This window comes from Gossypium hirsutum, chromosome D08 (genome assembly GCF_007990345.1).
Source record: "Gossypium hirsutum isolate 1008001.06 chromosome D08, Gossypium_hirsutum_v2.1, whole genome shotgun sequence".
Lineage (NCBI taxonomy): Eukaryota > Viridiplantae > Streptophyta > Magnoliopsida > Malvales > Malvaceae > Gossypium > Gossypium hirsutum.
Window position 1 is genome coordinate 49367180 of NC_053444.1, and position 6342 is coordinate 49373521.

Genomic DNA, 6342 nt, shown 5'->3' on the forward strand with positions numbered 1-6342 from the left:
AATTTTCTTGTGCTTAATGGTTCGCGATTTTACTTGAAACCATAGAAGAGCTTGTTATAAGCGAATTTATTGAAGTGATTCATCGACGGTAGTGTGCAGAATTTCCTTTTCTTTTTGACTCTACGCCAGTAATTGAACTATTATTAGTGAACAATAATGGAAAATTTTCCTCATATTTGTTTCATATTCATAGAGATAGGGGACACAATATACATGGATATAGTATGTCTTTCTTAGGCTACTTTAATGGTAGTCTTTACATTTTCCCTGTCACTCATAATATGGGGAAGAAGTGGGGAGTACTCCTAATTGGGTTGAGGAATAAAACCATATCAATTGTTTTCTAGATCTATAACCTCCCTAATTTGAACTAGATGCTATGACTGGATTTTGAAGGCTACATTAGCCTCCGAAACCGAAATGGCCCATTAAAATTATCATAGTTTTTAAAACAGTCTTTCTAAAATATTTATTTACTGTAGAAGGAAAAAAACTTAACGTGTTTCTAAAAGATGCCATTTTATTTCGATAACCGATTGATTTTAGCGTTTACTTTGTAATGGTGACTATTTCTTAAAACTTAGTTGATTTCCAATTTATTTACCATTCAAAATTTCATTTATTATATTGTCGTGGAAAAGTGGTAATCCATTGAGATTTAACAAAAAAACCAAATTTCATGCATCTTTCATTAAATTTCAAAAAATCAATAACCTAATCAACTTAAATGTCATAATGTCAATAATTAACCCCAATGTTTAAATTCCCATGCCACAGTTTATATAAAACATTATTGTATAAAAAATTATGATAAACAAGTTGATTGCCTCCGGACGTACTAACGTCCAGAGTGTGAATACTGCAACTTAAAGATATGGATTTGAGGCAGTGTCCGCAAGTATATGAGTCAGGTTGTAATATAGTTTTATAATGAAATAGGTAAGTACTCTGAGGATCATACCTAAGGGAGGCGAATACTAAATTAAAGTTAACCTAAACGCAAATAGAATTAATTAGTAGTTTAACTAAGTTATATTACGATAAAACATAAGGGAAATACTTTGGGGGTTTTAATAAATAAAGAATTCAAAACTGCATAAATCAAAGGGAATTCGGAAAATTAATTTCTAAAATCAATCAATTGAATACATTGTTGATTATTTCGCTTTGGTAGTCATAATCAACTGTCGTCTCAGGCTTTATTGTTCAATCAATTAGCCAATACCCCAACAGGATCTTTCGATTTGTCCACTAAAATATTGAGTCGGTAAGAATTACTTATCTTTCGACCTCACAGTTCAAACCGGTTCAAGGTTAAGGTGTTCACGGATAGGCCATACCAAATTTGGCTGAATTCCCACCTTGATGACTTCCTAGGGTTGTCAAGCCTAGGGTTTAGATTCTTCCTTTCCTGAACAATTGATCCATTAAGAAATCCTTACAAAATAGTTAATTATTCATACATCGACTCGCTAATCCCTCATAAGATTAGTTCCTCATGGAATCCATAAACATAATAAACTTGATGATAAAGATATGTAGGAGAAATAAATCAAAAATAAAGTTTAGAGAATCCTAATTGTATTTGATTGATGAAGTGTAGAAATCCTCAAACCTTTCATTGTGTCTACAAATCAAGTTCTCCGAAGAACATGAATGAAAAGAACTGAAAAGAAATCTAAACCCTAGGGTTGTTGTTTCTAACAAGTGTTTCAGAGTTTATTTATATAGTTAGGGCTGCTGTCTTCCTCAACCCTAGGCCAGTTGACGCCCCAGTATTTAACTTTTGATTGTAAAGACCAAAATGCCCCTGGCTCGTAAGTGTTTCGCATTCAGTACCGATGTCATGAGACCCTAGTGCTTGTGTCGCGACATTGAAGGCAGTATGCCCAAGTTCAGGGTAGCTTCAAGGGCGTGTCACAACATCCAATGGCTGTGTCATGACACCAAAGGTAGTCTCGAGATTCTTACATTCTGCTCCCTATGTTGCGACATCGATCTTCTTGTGTTGCTACACAATGAGCAATATTGAGTTTGTACACCTTTTGATGGTCTCTTACACACTCACTAAGTACATTAGCTCACCTTTAGGCCTCATTCGACCTCTAAGCTTATATTCAAGCTCATCAAGTGTGAAAACTAGTTTAATCTGCTACATTAAATTAAGGCACATCACAAGTCTAAATACTTTTAATGAAATCTAATCCGAGTCGAGACATTCGAATGCTGAGTCTGTGTCCTAACCTTGTGAGTTATCTGTGAAGATTGAAATAAGGGGGGTGAGCTTAAGAAGCTTAGTATGAGTCTAAACAGAAGAAAATCAGTTCAAAACAGAGAACATAACATACAGAATATTAGTTTTTCAGGTCAACACATCAGAATAGCATTTCAGAATTTTCGATTTGTTTTTTCATGCTTATGCATGGCAATGTAAGTTAAGTATATCGGAAAAGATCCTACCCAACTCTACTACACTCCACAATAAGATTTCCTCAGAACTCTTCCATCCCTATACACTGCGTTGTGGATAAACCACCAGTAGTTTGCAGATAAACTGTCAGTAAGAATTTATGGTTCAACCACCATTAATTTTAGATAAAAAGTTTGTAGATAAACTGCCAGTAAATTGTGAATGGACCACCAGTGTTTACATATTATTAAATTGCCAATACTTCCTTCGTTCATGTTGCCCCACCCTAAGAAATGTGATATGTCATGTTTTTAAAAGAGCAATATAGAAATAGTAAACATGCTTTAACATGTATTCAGTTCAACAATAGCAATAGGCATGCTAAACATGCAATCAGTATGACAGAAGCAATAATGATAGTAACAATTTATCAGAAATGTTGTGACAATAGGCATGTATCATTCACATATCATGCATATTATGGTAATAATTCAATCAATTAGTTCACTGATTCCAGAATATACATAATATCAGGCTCTTAATTTAGTGTACAAAAATTCTAAAAACAATTCAGGGACTAAACTGAAAAATTCAAAAAATTTTGGGCAAAAGTGCAAAACAGAGGCCACCCGATAAAATATCCTATAGTAGATATACGACTATGTGGTAGGTCATGTAACAAGCTGAGGCCGTGTGGTTTATGAACTACCTTAAGAATTACAAGGGCACGTGGTCGTCTGTTGTCCACACGCCTGTAACACTCTATCTTGTATCTGTTACCGGAATAAGGTTACGGAGCATTACTGTACAAACGTAACATTAAAACACACAACACTAAAACTTTAATTTCATACATTATAGTAATAATAATCTAATACATTCAATCACCTACATAACATCCCTTGATCGAGCACTCTAGGCCCTAAAAAACACCTTAAGAACAATTCAAGATCAAATTGGAAACAATTAGAAAGTATAAGAAAAAGTAAGAAAATATTAACTACAGGGGTCACACGGTCGTGTGACTGTAAACTGAAAAATATATAGGATTTTTCCTATATAATTCATCACTTTTTTACTTAAATTTGTTGTTAAAACCAAGTAATTGTTTAATAAATTAATGAAATATGCAAAAATATGAAATTAGGACATGGAAATTATTAAAATGTGATTTTATGCTTTATTATATAGTTTTCATTCATAAAATGACTTATTTTATATTAGTTTGAGCATATTATATTTTTAAGCTATAAAGTGGGCCATGCATGATTAAATTAAATAATAAAATATAAAGTTATATTTAATAATTCAATTTAAATATTTCATTAATAAATTGAGTTTTAATTAATAAAGTAAATTAATTAATTGAAGTGGTTAAAATTATATTATTTGGTCCTCTAAACTATCTACTATCTTTAGACAGGTCTGAGAGTTTTCTTCTAATTGCAAAACTGTCCAAATTGGGGACCAAGTCAACCCAATTTTCAGCTGCACATGGCTGATCATAAATTAATTTTTGGTTTAATTACACAAGGTCCTTGAAAAGTTAAAGAAATCAGAGATTTTCTCGAAGATTTACTGGTGACCGAGTCTTAGTCCTGAGTTGTGGTGGCACTCAAATTGACAAAGAATCAAGTAGAATCAGCCATATTTCCTCAATTCATGGCCGGCCATCCTTGGAAGAAGTTTCAGAAGATGGACACTCTATTTTTAGCAAACTAGCTCCCTTGCCTCACCTATAAATATGAGCTCATTTATCATTTTTTCAATCATCCCTCACTCATTCATCATTCTCTCCTCTCTCAACTCTCTTAGCTATCTGTCCCCCTCACGCCTATCATCATCCTTGCATAAGGATTTTTAGAAAAATTAGCCTCTTAAAGAACCTTTGGTCGGCCACCTTGGATAACCATCAGCATAGGAGCAAAGCAAAGAAGCGAAGGAGCCTCGTCAGTCAGAGTCTTGGGTGACAGCCACTCTGAATTGGGTTTAATCTTTCCTTTCCTTAATTTAATCTAAAGATATTTGCTATGTGTTATTTGTTATTGTTTACAACAATGTTAGCTTAATTTTATTTAAGCTAGGATGATTGCTTTGATTAAATAATATTTATTTGATTCATGCTTATAATGTTTATGCCTCAATCGATCATGTTTTCAATTTAAATCAAGTCTGTATTTCATTCATACGTGATTGGAATGCACCTGAATTTGCTGAGCGATCTTGACTAGACGACGGCTAATGGACACGTAATTGAAATGTGCATACTCAAGTTAGATTTGACTCGATTAAATTGTAGGTTGCATAGCAACTCTGACCAAGCTCTGTTATCTGCATAATTTTTAGATTTGTGTGATTAAATTGTTTCAAACCTGACACGTCCCTGTTACTTCACACGAATACTAAGAAACCCTTAGTAAATAAGGATCAGTAAAATGTGTATTTACTAAGTAAAGGATTCCGAAAGGACCTAATGTGGTTTCCAAACTCATGAAAGATCGAGTTGCCATGAAATGTTTTTTTGAATGTTATTAAGCATGTTGATAATAAATTGAGTTTAATTAAAGTAATTGTCGTAGTTTATTTATGTTATAATTGTTGCAAAATTGTGTTTAATTTTACTAAAATCTATTTTATTTAGTTTGCATACTTAGGATAATTTGCATTAGGGATCATCGTATTTAGTTTAATATATTTTAATCACCACTTTTCAACTATATTGTGTTTTTATTTACCAAATTGTTAATATAATTTTACAAATCAAGTGACTTAGCACAAATATAATCCCAGTGGAGACGATAGCTCAATACTTACTTATTACTTGATAACGACTATGTACACTTCCACAAACCTACGCATTACAAGTTTTTGGCGCCGTTGCTGGGGATTGTCAATTGTTGCCATAGTCATTTTTTGTGAAATTATTATTTTCAATTTGATTTATTTCTAACATTACTAACTTATTTTTTTTAATTTTTGTGATTTTCTTTTTAGGTGTTTATGAGCATAGATCAAATTATCAATTTACTCCCTGTAGACCCTGAAATTGAGGGAACTTTTAGACAAAGAAGATGTGAACGAACATCTGAAAGACAAGTCGAGATGGACCTTGGAAATCAGAATCAAGACTAAGGTAATGAAGCTGATCATGTACGAAATCTTATCCTTATTGTCGATGATAGGGATTGATGCATCAGACAATATGCTGTGCCACTTTTCAGTAAGTTAAACCCAAGAATTAGAAGGCAGATATTGAGGCAACCCAATTTGAATTGAAACCAGTGATGTTTCAAATGCTACAAAAGGTGGGCCACTTTAGTGGTATGCCCATGGAAGATCTACATCTCCACCTTTGATTGTTTATGGAGGTAAGTGATTCATTCAAGATAGCCGGTGTAACTGAAGACACACTGAGGTTGAAGTTATTTCTGTACTCGTTGTGGGATTGAGCATGAGCATGGCTCAACTCATTGCCACCAAGTTCCATATCTACATGGCAAGAATTAGCAGAGAGATTTTTGATTCAGTATTTCCCATCTAGCAAAAATGCTAAGTTAATGAACGAGATCATAACTTTCCAACAATTGGATGACGAGTCTTTGTATAAGGCTTGGGAGTGATTCAAGGAGTTACTTCGGAAGTGTCTTCATCATGGGATTCCTCATTGTATCTAGTTGTAGACATTCTATAATGGTGTCAATGCACATACAAGATTAATGGTAGATGTTTCTGCGAATGGTGCAATTTTGTCTAAGTCTTATAATGAGGCTTATGAGATCATTAAAAGGATCGCGAGTAATAACTATCAATGGCCAACAAATCGAATAGCTTCATGAAGATGTGTAGCTAGAGTTCATGAAGTTGACTCTTTCACTTTATTATCAGCTCAGGTATCGTCTATTTCCTCTATGTTAAAACAGTTAACTACTAAT

The 6342-nt window shown here is 33.5% G+C and overlaps 1 non-coding gene across 1 annotated transcript; it reads right to left on the minus strand.

The window, feature by feature from the left end:
• Positions 1-5961: 5961 nt before the first annotated feature.
• LOC121220624 (small nucleolar RNA R71) lies at positions 5962-6068 on the minus strand. Its single transcript, XR_005917844.1, has one exon. It is a non-coding gene; the product is annotated as a small nucleolar RNA R71 (small nucleolar RNA).
• Between the last annotated feature and the right edge of the window lie 274 nt (positions 6069-6342).